The following is a 12451-nucleotide window of genomic DNA, read 5'->3' as shown; positions in this document are numbered from 1 at the left end:
GCGCCAGGGTAGTACTAGTCGACATCCTGACTTTTGGTTAAAAGCGCCAGGGTAGTACTAGTCGACATCCTGACTTTTGGTTAAAAGCAAAAGGGTAGTACTAGTCGACATCCTGACTTTTGGTTGAAAGCGCCAGGGTAGTACTAGTCGACATCCTGACTTTTGGTTAAAAGCGCCAGGGTAGTACTAGTCGACATCCTGACTTTTGGTTAAAAGCGCCAGGGTAGTACTAGTCGACATCCTGACATTTGGTTAAAAGCGCCAGGGTAGTACTATAGTCGACATCTTGACATTTGGTTAAAAGCAAAAGGGTAGTACTAGTCGACATCCTGACTTTTGGTTAAAAGCGCCAGGGTAGTACTATAGTCGACATCCTGACATTTGGTTAAAAGCAAAAGGGTAGTACTAGTCGACATCCTGACTTTTGGTTAAAAGCTCCATCGTAGTACTATAGTCGACATCCTGACATTTGGTTAAAAGCAAAAGGGTAGTACTTGTCGACATCCTGACTTTTGGTTAAAAGCGCCAGGGTAGTACTAGTCGACATCCTGACTTTTGGTTAAAAGCGCCAGGGTAGTACTATAGTCGACATCCTGACATTTGGTTAAAAGCGCCAGGGTAATACTAGTCGACATCCTGACATTTGGTTAAAAGCGCCAGGGTAGTACTATAGTCGACATCCTGAGATTTGGTTAAAAGCAAAAGGGTAGTACTTGTCGACATCCTGACTTTTGGTTAAAAGCGCAAGGGTAGTACTATAGTCGACATCCTGACATTTGGTTAAAAGCGCCAGGGTAGTACTATAGTCGACATCCTGACATTTGGTTAAAAGCAAAAGGGTAGTACTTGTCGACATCCTGACTTTTGGTTAAAAGCGCCAGGGTAGTACTAGTCGACATCCTGACTTTTGGTTAAAAGCGCCAGGGTAGTACTAGTCGACATCCTGACTTTTGGTTAAAAGCGCCAGGGTAGTACTATAGTCGACATCCTGACTTTTGGTTAAAAGCGCCAGGGTAGTACTTGTCGACATCCTGACTTTTGGTTAAAAGCGCCAGGGTAGTACTATAGTCGACATCCTGACATTTGGTTAAAAGCGCCAGGGTAGTACTATAGTCGACATCCTGACATTTGGTTAAAAGCAAAAGGGTAGTACTAGTCGACATCCTGACTTTTGGTTAAAAGCGCCAGGGTAGTACTATAGTCGACATCCTGACTTTTGGTTAAAAGCGCCAGGGTAGTACTATAGTCGACATCCTGACATTTGGTTAAAAGCGCCAGGGTAGTACTATAGTCGACATCCTGACATTTGGTTAAAAGCGCCAGGGTAGTACTAGTCGACATCCTGACTTTTGGTTAAAAGCGCCAGGGTAGTACTATAGTCGACATCCTGACATTTGGTTAAAAGCGCCAGGGTAGTACTATAGTCGACATCCTGACATTTGGTTAAAAGCAAAAGGGTAGTACTAGTCGACATCCTGACTTTTGGTTAAAAGCGCCAGGGTAGTACTATAGTCGACATCCTGACTTTTGGTTAAAAGCGCCAGGGTAGTACTATAGTCGACATCCTGACATTTGGTTAAAAGCGCCAGGGTAGTACTATAGTCGACATCCTGACATTTGGTTAAAAGCAAAAGGGTAGTACTAGTCGACATCCTGACTTTTGGTTAAAAGCGCCAGGGTAGTACTAGTCGACATCCTGACATTTGGTTAAAAGCGCCAGGGTAGTACTAGTCGACATCCTGACTTTTGGTTAAAAGCGCCAGGGTGGTACTAGTCCACATCCTGACATTTGGTTAAAAGCGCCAGGGTAGTACTATAGTCGACATCCTGACATTTGGTTAAAAGCGCCAGGGTAGTACTATAGTCGACATCCTGACATTTGGTTAAAAGCAAAAGGGTAGTACTAGTCGACATCCTGACTTTTGGTTAAAAGCGCCAGGGTAGTACTATAGTCGACATCCTGACTTTTGGTTAAAAGCGCCAGGGTAGTACTATAGTCGACATCCTGACATTTGGTTAAAAGCGCCAGGGTAGTACTATAGTCGACATCCTGACATTTGGTTAAAAGCGCCAGGGTAGTACTAGTCGACATCCTGACTTTTGGTTAAAAGCGCCAGGGTAGTACTATAGTCGACATCCTGACATTTGGTTAAAAGCGCCAGGGTAGTACTAGTCGACATCCTGACTTTTGGTTAAAAGCGCCAGGGTAGTACTAGTCGACATCCTGACATTTGGTTAAAAGCAAAAGGGTAGTACTATAGTCGACATCCTGACATTTGGTTAAAAGCGCCAGGGTAGTACTATAGTCGACATCCTGACATTTGGTTAAAAGCGCCAGGGTAGTACTAGTCCACATCCTGACATTTGGTTAAAAGCGCCAGGGTAGTACTAGTCGACATCCTGACTTTTGGTTAAAAGCACCAGGGTAGTACTAGTGTTGACATCCTGACATTTGGTTAAAAGCAAAAGGGTAGTACTAGTCGACATCCTGACTTTTGGTTAAAAGCGCCAGGGTAGTACTATAGTCGACATCCTGACATTTGGTTAAAAGCAAAAGGGTAGTACTTGTCGACATCCTGACTTTTGGTTAAAAGCGCCAGGGTAGTACTAGTCGACATCCTGACTTTTAGTTAAAAGCGCCAGGGTAGTACTAGTCGACATCCTGACTTTTGGTTAAAAGCGCCAGGGTAGTACTATAGTCGACATCCTGACATTTGGTTAAAAGCGCCAGGGTAGTACTAGTCGACATCCTGACTTTTGGTTAAAAGCACCAGGGTAGTACTATAGTCGACATCCTGACATTTGGTTAAAAGCAAAAGGGTAGTACTTGTCGACATCCTGACTTTTGGTTAAAAGCGCCAGGGTAGTACTAGTCGACATCCTGACTTTTAGTTAAAAGCGCCAGGGTAGTACTAGTCGACATCCTGACTTTTGGTTAAAAGCGCCAGGGTAGTACTATAGTCGACATCCTGACATTTGGTTAAAAGCGCCAGGGTAGTACTAGTCGACATCCTGACTTTTGGTTAAAAGCGCCAGGGTAGTACTAGTCGACATCCTGACTTTTGGTTAAAAGCGCCAGGGTAGTACTAGTCGACATCCTGACTTTTGGTCAAAAGCGCCAGGGTAGACCTATAGTCGACATCCTGACATTTGGTTAAAAGCAAAAGGGTAGTACTAGTCGACATCCTGACTTTTGGTTAAAAGTGCCAGGGTAGTACTAGTCGACATCCTGACTTTTGGTTAAAAGCGCCAGGGTAGTACTAGTCGACATCCTGACTTTTGGTTAAAAGCGCCAGGGTAGTACTAGTCGACATCCTGACTTTTGGTTAAAAGCAAAAGGGTAGTACTAGTCGACATCCTGACTTTTGGTTGAAAGCGCCAGGGTAGTACTAGTCGACATCCTGACTTTTGGTTAAAAGCGCCAGGGTAGTACTAGTCGACATCCTGACTTTTGGTTAAAAGCGCCAGGGTAGTACTAGTCGACATCCTGACATTTGGTTAAAAGCGCCAGGGTAGTACTATAGTCGACATCTTGACATTTGGTTAAAAGCAAAAGGGTAGTACTAGTCGACATCCTGACTTTTGGTTAAAAGCGCCAGGGTAGTACTATAGTCGACATCCTGACATTTGGTTAAAAGCAAAAGGGTAGTACTAGTCGACATCCTGACTTTTGGTTAAAAGCTCCATCGTAGTACTATAGTCGACATCCTGACATTTGGTTAAAAGCAAAAGGGTAGTACTTGTCGACATCCTGACTTTTGGTTAAAAGCGCCAGGGTAGTACTAGTCGACATCCTGACTTTTGGTTAAAAGCGCCAGGGTAGTACTATAGTCGACATCCTGACATTTGGTTAAAAGCGCCAGGGTAATACTAGTCGACATCCTGACATTTGGTTAAAAGCGCCAGGGTAGTACTATAGTCGACATCCTGACATTTGGTTAAAAGCAAAAGGGTAGTACTTGTCGACATCCTGACTTTTGGTTAAAAGCGCAAGGGTAGTACTATAGTCGACATCCTGACATTTGGTTAAAAGCGCCAGGGTAGTACTATAGTCGACATCCTGACATTTGGTTAAAAGCAAAAGGGTAGTACTTGTCGACATCCTGACTTTTGGTTAAAAGCGCCAGGGTAGTACTAGTCGACATCCTGACTTTTGGTTAAAAGCGCCAGGGTAGTACTAGTCGACATCCTGACTTTTGGTTAAAAGCGCCAGGGTAGTACTATAGTCGACATCCTGACTTTTGGTTAAAAGCGCCAGGGTAGTACTTGTCGACATCCTGACTTTTGGTTAAAAGCGCCAGGGTAGTACTATAGTCGACATCCTGACATTTGGTTAAAAGCGCCAGGGTAGTACTATAGTCGACATCCTGACATTTGGTTAAAAGCAAAAGGGTAGTACTAGTCGACATCCTGACTTTTGGTTAAAAGCGCCAGGGTAGTACTATAGTCGACATCCTGACTTTTGGTTAAAAGCGCCAGGGTAGTACTATAGTCGACATCCTGACATTTGGTTAAAAGCGCCAGGGTAGTACTATAGTCGACATCCTGACATTTGGTTAAAAGCGCCAGGGTAGTACTAGTCGACATCCTGACTTTTGGTTAAAAGCGCCAGGGTAGTACTATAGTCGACATCCTGACATTTGGTTAAAAGCGCCAGGGTAGTACTATAGTCGACATCCTGACATTTGGTTAAAAGCAAAAGGGTAGTACTAGTCGACATCCTGACTTTTGGTTAAAAGCGCCAGGGTAGTACTATAGTCGACATCCTGACATTTGGTTAAAAGCGCCAGGGTAGTACTATAGTCGACATCCTGACATTTGGTTAAAAGCGCCAGGGTAGTACTAGTCGACATCCTGACTTTTGGTTAAAAGCACCAGGGTAGTACTAGTGTTGACATCCTGACATTTGGTTAAAAGCAAAAGGGTAGTACTAGTCGACATCCTGACTTTTGGTTAAAAGCGCCAGGGTAGTACTATAGTCGACATCCTGACATTTGGTTAAAAGCAAAAGGGTAGTACTTGTCGACATCCTGACTTTTGGTTAAAAGCGCCAGGGTAGTACTAGTCGACATCCTGACTTTTAGTTAAAAGCGCCAGGGTAGTACTAGTCGACATCCTGACTTTTGGTTAAAAGCGCCAGGGTAGTACTATAGTCGACATCCTGACATTTGGTTAAAAGCGCCAGGGTAGTACTAGTCGACATCCTGACTTTTGGTTAAAAGCACCAGGGTAGTACTATAGTCGACATCCTGACATTTGGTTAAAAGCAAAAGGGTAGTACTTGTCGACATCCTGACTTTTGGTTAAAAGCGCCAGGGTAGTACTAGTCGACATCCTGACTTTTAGTTAAAAGCGCCAGGGTAGTACTAGTCGACATCCTGACTTTTGGTTAAAAGCGCAAGGGTAGTACTATAGTCGACATCCTGACATTTGGTTAAAAGCGCCAGGGTAGTACTAGTCGACATCCTGACTTTTGGTTAAAAGCGCCAGGGTAGTACTAGTCGACATCCTGACTTTTGGTTAAAAGCGCCAGGGTAGTACTAGTCGACATCCTGACTTTTGGTCAAAAGCGCCAGGGTAGACCTATAGTCGACATCCTGACATTTGGTTAAAAGCAAAAGGGTAGTACTAGTCGACATCCTGACTTTTGGTTAAAAGTGCCAGGGTAGTACTAGTCGACATCCTGACTTTTGGTTAAAAGCGCCAGGGTAGTACTAGTCGACATCCTGACTTTTGGTTAAAAGCGCCAGGGTAGTACTAGTCGACATCCTGACTTTTGGTTAAAAGCGCCAGGGTAGTACTAGTCGACATCCTGACTTTTGGTTAAAAGCGCCAGGGTAGTACTAGTCGACATCCTGACTTTTGGTTAAAAGCGCCAGGGTAGTACTAGTCGACATCCTGACTTTTGGTTAAAAGCGCCAGGGTAGTACTATAGTCGACATCTTGACATTTGGTTAAAAGCAAAAGGGTAGTACTAGTCGACATCCTGACTTTTGGTTAAAAGCGCCAGTGTAGTACTATAGTCGACATCCTGACATTTGGTTAAAAGCAAAAGGGTAGTACTAGTTGACATCCTGACTTTTGGTTAAAAGCTCCATCGTAGTACTATAGTCGACATCCTGACATTTGGTTAAAAGCAAAAGGGTAGTACTTGTCGACATCCTGACTTTTGGTTAAAAGCGCCAGGGTAGTACTAGTCGACATCCTGACTTTTGGTTAAAAGCGCCAGGGTAGTACTATAGTCGACATCCTGACATTTGGTTAAAAGCGCCAGGGTTGTACTAGTCGACATCCTGACATTTGGTTAAAAGCGCCAGGGTAGTACTATAGTCGACATCCTGACATTTGGTTAAAAGCAAAAGGGTAGTACTTGTCGACATCCTGACTTTTGGTTAAAAGCGCAAGGGTAGTACTATAGTCGACATCCTGACATTTGGTTAAAAGCGCCAGGGTAGTACTATAGTCGACATCCTGACATTTGGTTAAAAGCAAAAGGGTAGTACTTGTCGACATCCTGACTTTTGGTTAAAAGCGCCAGGGTAGTACTAGTCGACATCCTGACTTTTGGTTAAAAGCGCCAGGGTAGTACTAGTCGACATCCTGACTTTTGGTTAAAAGCGCCAGGGTAGTACTATAGTCGACATCCTGACTTTTGGTTAAAAGCGCCAGGGTAGTACTTGTCGACATCCTGACTTTTGGTTAAAAGCGCCAGGGTAGTACTATAGTCGACATCCTGACATTTGGTTAAAAGCGCCAGGGTAGTACTATAGTCGACATCCTGACATTTGGTTAAAAGCAAAAGGGTAGTACTAGTCGACATCCTGACTTTTGGTTAAAAGCGCCAGGGTAGTACTATAGTCGACATCCTGACTTTTGGTTAAAAGCGCCAGGGTAGTACTATAGTCGACATCCTGACATTTGGTTAAAAGCGCCAGGGTAGTACTATAGTCGACATCCTGACATTTGGTTAAAAGCGCCAGGGTAGTACTAGTCGACATCCTGACTTTTGGTTAAAAGCGCCAGGGTAGTACTATAGTCGACATCCTGACATTTGGTTAAAAGCGCCAGGGTAGTACTATAGTCGACATCCTGACATTTGGTTAAAAGCGCCAGGGTAGTACTAGTCGACATCCTGACTTTTGGTTAAAAGCGCCAGGGTAGTACTATAGTCGACATCCTGACATTTGGTTAAAAGCGCCAGGGTAGTACTATAGTCGACATCCTGACATTTGGTTAAAAGCGCCAGGGTAGTACTAGTCGACATCCTGACTTTTGGTTAAAAGCACCAGGGTAGTACTAGTGTTGACATCCTGACATTTGGTTAAAAGCAAAAGGGTAGTACTAGTCGACATCCTGACTTTTGGTTAAAAGCGCCAGGGTAGTACTATAGTCGACATCCTGACATTTGGTTAAAAGCAAAAGGGTAGTACTTGTCGACATCCTGACTTTTGGTTAAAAGCGCCAGGGTAGCACTAGTCGACATCCTGACTTTTAGTTAAAAGCGCCAGGGTAGTACTAGTCGACATCCTGACTTTTGGTTAAAAGCGCCAGGGTAGTACTATAGTCGACATCCTGACATTTGGTTAAAAGCGCCAGGGTAGTACTAGTCGACATCCTGACTTTTGGTTAAAAGCACCAGGGTAGTACTATAGTCGACATCCTGACATTTGGTTAAAAGCAAAAGGGTAGTACTTGTCGACATCCTGACTTTTGGTTAAAAGCGCCAGGGTAGTACTAGTCGACATCCTGACTTTTAGTTAAAAGCGCCAGGGTAGTACTAGTCGACATCCTGACTTTTGGTTAAAAGCAAAAGGGTAGTACTATAGTCGACATCCTGACATTTGGTTAAAAGCGCCAGGGTAGTACTAGTCGACATCCTGACTTTTGGTTAAAAGCGCCAGGGTAGTACTAGTCGACATCCTGACTTTTGGTTAAAAGCGCCAGGGTAGTACTAGTCGACATCCTGACTTTTGGTTAAAAGCGCCAGGGTAGACCTATAGTCGACATCCTGACATTTGGTTAAAAGCAAAAGGGTAGTACTAGTCGACATCCTGACTTTTGGTTAAAAGTGCCAGGGTAGTACTAGTCGACATCCTGACTTTTGGTTAAAAGCGCCAGGGTAGTACTAGTCGACATCCTGACTTTTGGTTAAAAGCGCCAGGGTAGTACTATAGTCGACATCCTGACATTTGGTTAAAAGCGCCAGGGTAGTACTATAGTCGACATCCTGACATTTGGTTAAAAGCAAAAGGGTAGTACTAGTCAACATCCTGACTTTTGGTTAAAAGCGCCAGGGTAGTACTATAGTCGACATCCTGACTTTTGGTTAAAAGCGCCAGGGTAGTACTATAGTCGACATCCTGACATTTGGTTAAAAGCGCCAGGGTAGTACTATAGTCGACATCCTGACATTTGGTTAAAAGCGCCAGGGTAGTACTAGTAGACATCCTGACTTTTGGTTAAAAGCGCCAGGGTAGTACTATAGTCGACATCCTGACATTTGGTTAAAAGCGCCAGGGTAGTACTATAGTCGACATCCTGACATTTGGTTAAAAGCGCCAGGGTAGTACTAGTCGACATCCTGACTTTTGGTTAAAAGCGGCAGGGTAGTACTATAGTCGACATCCTGACATTTGGTTAAAAGCGCCAGGGTAGTACTATAGTCGACATCCTGACATTTGGTTAAAAGCGCCAGGGTAGTACTAGTCGACATCCTGACTTTTGGTTAAAAGCACCAGGGTAGTACTAGTGTTGACATCCTGACATTTGGTTAAAAGCAAAAGGGTAGTACTAGTCGACATCCTGACTTTTGGTTAAAAGCGCCAGGGTAGTACTATAGTCGACATCCTGACATTTGGTTAAAAGCACCAGGGTAGTACTTGTCGACATCCTGACTTTTGGTTAAAAGCGCCAGGGTAGTACTAGTCGACATCCTGACATTTGGTTAAAAGCGCCAGGGTAGTACTATAGTCGACATCCTGACATTTGGTTAAAAGCAAAAGGGTAGTACTAGTCGACATCCTGACTTTTGGTTAAAAGCGCCAGGGTAGTACTATAGTCGACATCCTGACTTTTGGTTAAAAGCGCCAGGGTAGTACTATAGTCGACATCCTGACATTTGGTTAAAAGCGCCAGGGTAGTACTATAGTCGACATCCTGACATTTGGTTAAAAGCGCCAGGGTAGTACTAGTCGACATCCTGACTTTTGGTTAAAAGCGCCAGGGTAGTACTATAGTCGACATCCTGACATTTGGTTAAAAGCGCCAGGGTAGTACTATAGTCGACATCCTGACATTTGGTTAAAAGCGCCAGGGTAGTACTAGTCGACATCCTGACTTTTGGTTAAAAGCGCCAGGGTAGTACTATAGTCGACATCCTGACATTTGGTTAAAAGCGCCAGGGTAGTACTATAGTCGACATCCTGACATTTGGTTAAAAGCGCCAGGGTAGTACTAGTCGACATCCTGACTTTTGGTTAAAAGCACCAGGGTAGTACTAGTGTTGACATCCTGACATTTGGTTAAAAGCAAAAGGGTAGTACTAGTCGACATCCTGACTTTTGGTTAAAAGCGCCAGGGTAGTACTATAGTCGACATCCTGACATTTGGTTAAAAGCAAAAGGGTAGTACTTGTCGACATCCTGACTTTTGGTTAAAAGCGCCAGGGTAGTACTAGTCGACATCCTGACTTTTAGTTAAAAGCGCCAGGGTAGTACTAGTCGACATCCTGACTTTTGGTTAAAAGCGCCAGGGTAGTACTATAGTCGACATCCTGACATTTGGTTAAAAGCGCCAGGGTAGTACTAGTCGACATCCTGACTTTTGGTTAAAAGCACCAGGGTAGTACTATAGTCGACATCCTGACATTTGGTTAAAAGCAAAAGGGTAGTACTTGTCGACATCCTGACTTTTGGTTAAAAGCGCCAGGGTAGTACTAGTCGACATCCTGACTTTTAGTTAAAAGCGCCAGGGTAGTACTAGTCGACATCCTGACTTTTGGTTAAAAGCGCCAGGGTAGTACTATAGTCGACATCCTGACATTTGGTTAAAAGCGCCAGGGTAGTACTAGTCGACATCCTGACTTTTGGTTAAAAGCGCCAGGGTAGTACTAGTCGACATCCTGACTTTTGGTTAAAAGCGCCAGGGTAGTACTAGTCGACATCCTGACTTTTGGTCAAAAGCGCCAGGGTAGACCTATAGTCGACATCCTGACATTTGGTTAAAAGCAAAAGGGTAGTACTAGTCGACATCCTGACTTTTGGTTAAAAGTGCCAGGGTAGTACTAGTCGACATCCTGACTTTTGGTTAAAAGCGCCAGGGTAGTACTAGTCGACATCCTGACTTTTGGTTAAAAGCGCCAGGGTAGTACTATAGTCGACATCCTGACATTTGGTTAAAAGCGCCAGGGTAGTACTATAGTCGACATCCTGACATTTGGTTAAAAGCGCCAGGGTAGTACTAGTCGACATCCTGACTTTTGGTTAAAAGCGCCAGGGTAGTACTATAGTCGACATCCTGACTTTTGGTTAAAAGCGCCAGGGTAGTACTATAGTCGACATCCTGACATTTGGTTAAAAGCGCCAGGGTAGTACTATAGTCGACATCCTGACATTTGGTTAAAAGCGCCAGGGTAGTACTAGTCGACATCCTGACTTTTGGTTAAAAGCGCCAGGGTAGTACTATAGTCGACATCCTGACATTTGGTTAAAAGCGCCAGGGTAGTACTATAGTCGACATCCTGACATTTGGTTAAAAGCGCCAGGGTAGTACTAGTCGACATCCTGACTTTTGGTTAAAAGCGCCAGGGTAGTACTATAGTCGACATCCTGACATTTGGTTAAAAGCGCCAGGGTAGTACTATAGTCGACATCCTGACATTTGGTTAAAAGCGCCAGGGTAGTACTAGTCGACATCCTGACTTTTGTTTAAAAGCACCAGGGTAGTACTAGTGTTGACATCCTGACATTTGGTTAAAAGCAAAAGGGTAGTACTAGTCGACATCCTGACTTTTGGTTAAAAGCGCCAGGGTAGTACTATAGTCGACATCCTGACATTTGGTTAAAAGCAAAAGGGTAGTACTTGTCGACATCCTGACTTTTGGTTAAAAGCGCCAGGGTAGTACTAGTCGACATCCTGACTTTTAGTTAAAAGCGCCAGGGTAGTACTAGTCGACATCCTGACTTTTGGTTAAAAGCGCCAGGGTAGTACTATAGTCGACATCCTGACATTTGGTTAAAAGCGCCAGGGTAGTACTAGTCGACATCCTGACTTTTGGTTAAAAGCACCAGGGTAGTACTATAGTCGACATCCTGACATTTGGTTAAAAGCAAAAGGGTAGTACTTGTCGACATCCTGACTTTTGGTTAAAAGCGCCAGGGTAGTACTAGTCGACATCCTGACTTTTAGTTAAAAGCGCCAGGGTAGTACTAGTCGACATCCTGACTTTTGGTTAAAAGCGCCAGGGTAGTACTATAGTCGACATCCTGACATTTGGTTAAAAGCGCCAGGGTAGTACTAGTCGACATCCTGACTTTTGGTTAAAAGCGCCAGGGTAGTACTAGTCGACATCCTGACTTTTGGTTAAAAGCGCCAGGGTAGTACTAGTCGACATCCTGACTTTTGGTCAAAAGCGCCAGGGTAGACCTATAGTCGACATCCTGACATTTGGTTAAAAGCGCCAGGGTAGTACTAGTCGACATCCTGACTTTTGGTTAAAAGTGCCAGGGTAGTACTAGTCGACATCCTGACTTTTGGTTAAAAGCGCCAGGGTAGTACTAGTCGACATCCTGACTTTTGGTTAAAAGCGCCAGGGTAGTACTAGTCGACATCCTGACTTTTGGTTAAAAGCGCCAGGGTAGTACTAGTCGACATCCTGACTTTTGGTTAAAAGCGCCAGGGTAGTACTAGTCGACATCCTGACTTTTGGTTAAAAGCGCCAGGGTAGTACTAGTCGACATCCTGACTTTTGGTTAAAAGCGCCAGGGTAGTACTATAGTCGACATCTTGACATTTGGTTAAAAGCAAAAGGGTAGTACTAGTCGACATCCTGACTTTTGGTTAAAAGCGCCAGGGTAGTACTACAGTCGACATCCTGACATTTGGTTAAAAGCAAAAGGGTAGTACTAGTCGACATCCTGACTTTTGGTTAAAAGCTCCATCGTAGTACTATAGTCGACATCCTGACATTTGGTTAAAAGCAAAAGGGTAGTACTTGTCGACATCCTGACTTTTGGTTAAAAGCGCCAGGGTAGTACTAGTCGACATCCTGACTTTTGGTTAAAAGCGCCAGGGTAGTACTATAGTCGACATCCTGACATTTGGTTAAAAGCGCCAGGGTTGTACTAGTCGACATCATGACATTTGGTTAAAAGCGCCAGGGTAGTACTATAGTCGACATCCTGACATTTGGTTAAAAGCAAAAGGGTAGTACTTGTCGACATCCTGACTTTTG

The sequence above is a fragment of the Haliotis asinina genome, chromosome 10, assembly GCF_037392515.1.
Source record: "Haliotis asinina isolate JCU_RB_2024 chromosome 10, JCU_Hal_asi_v2, whole genome shotgun sequence".
NCBI classification, from domain to species: Eukaryota; Metazoa; Mollusca; class Gastropoda; order Lepetellida; family Haliotidae; genus Haliotis; species Haliotis asinina.
The sequence above is the reverse complement of the archived record's forward strand: the minus strand, read 5'-3'. Positions refer to the sequence as shown.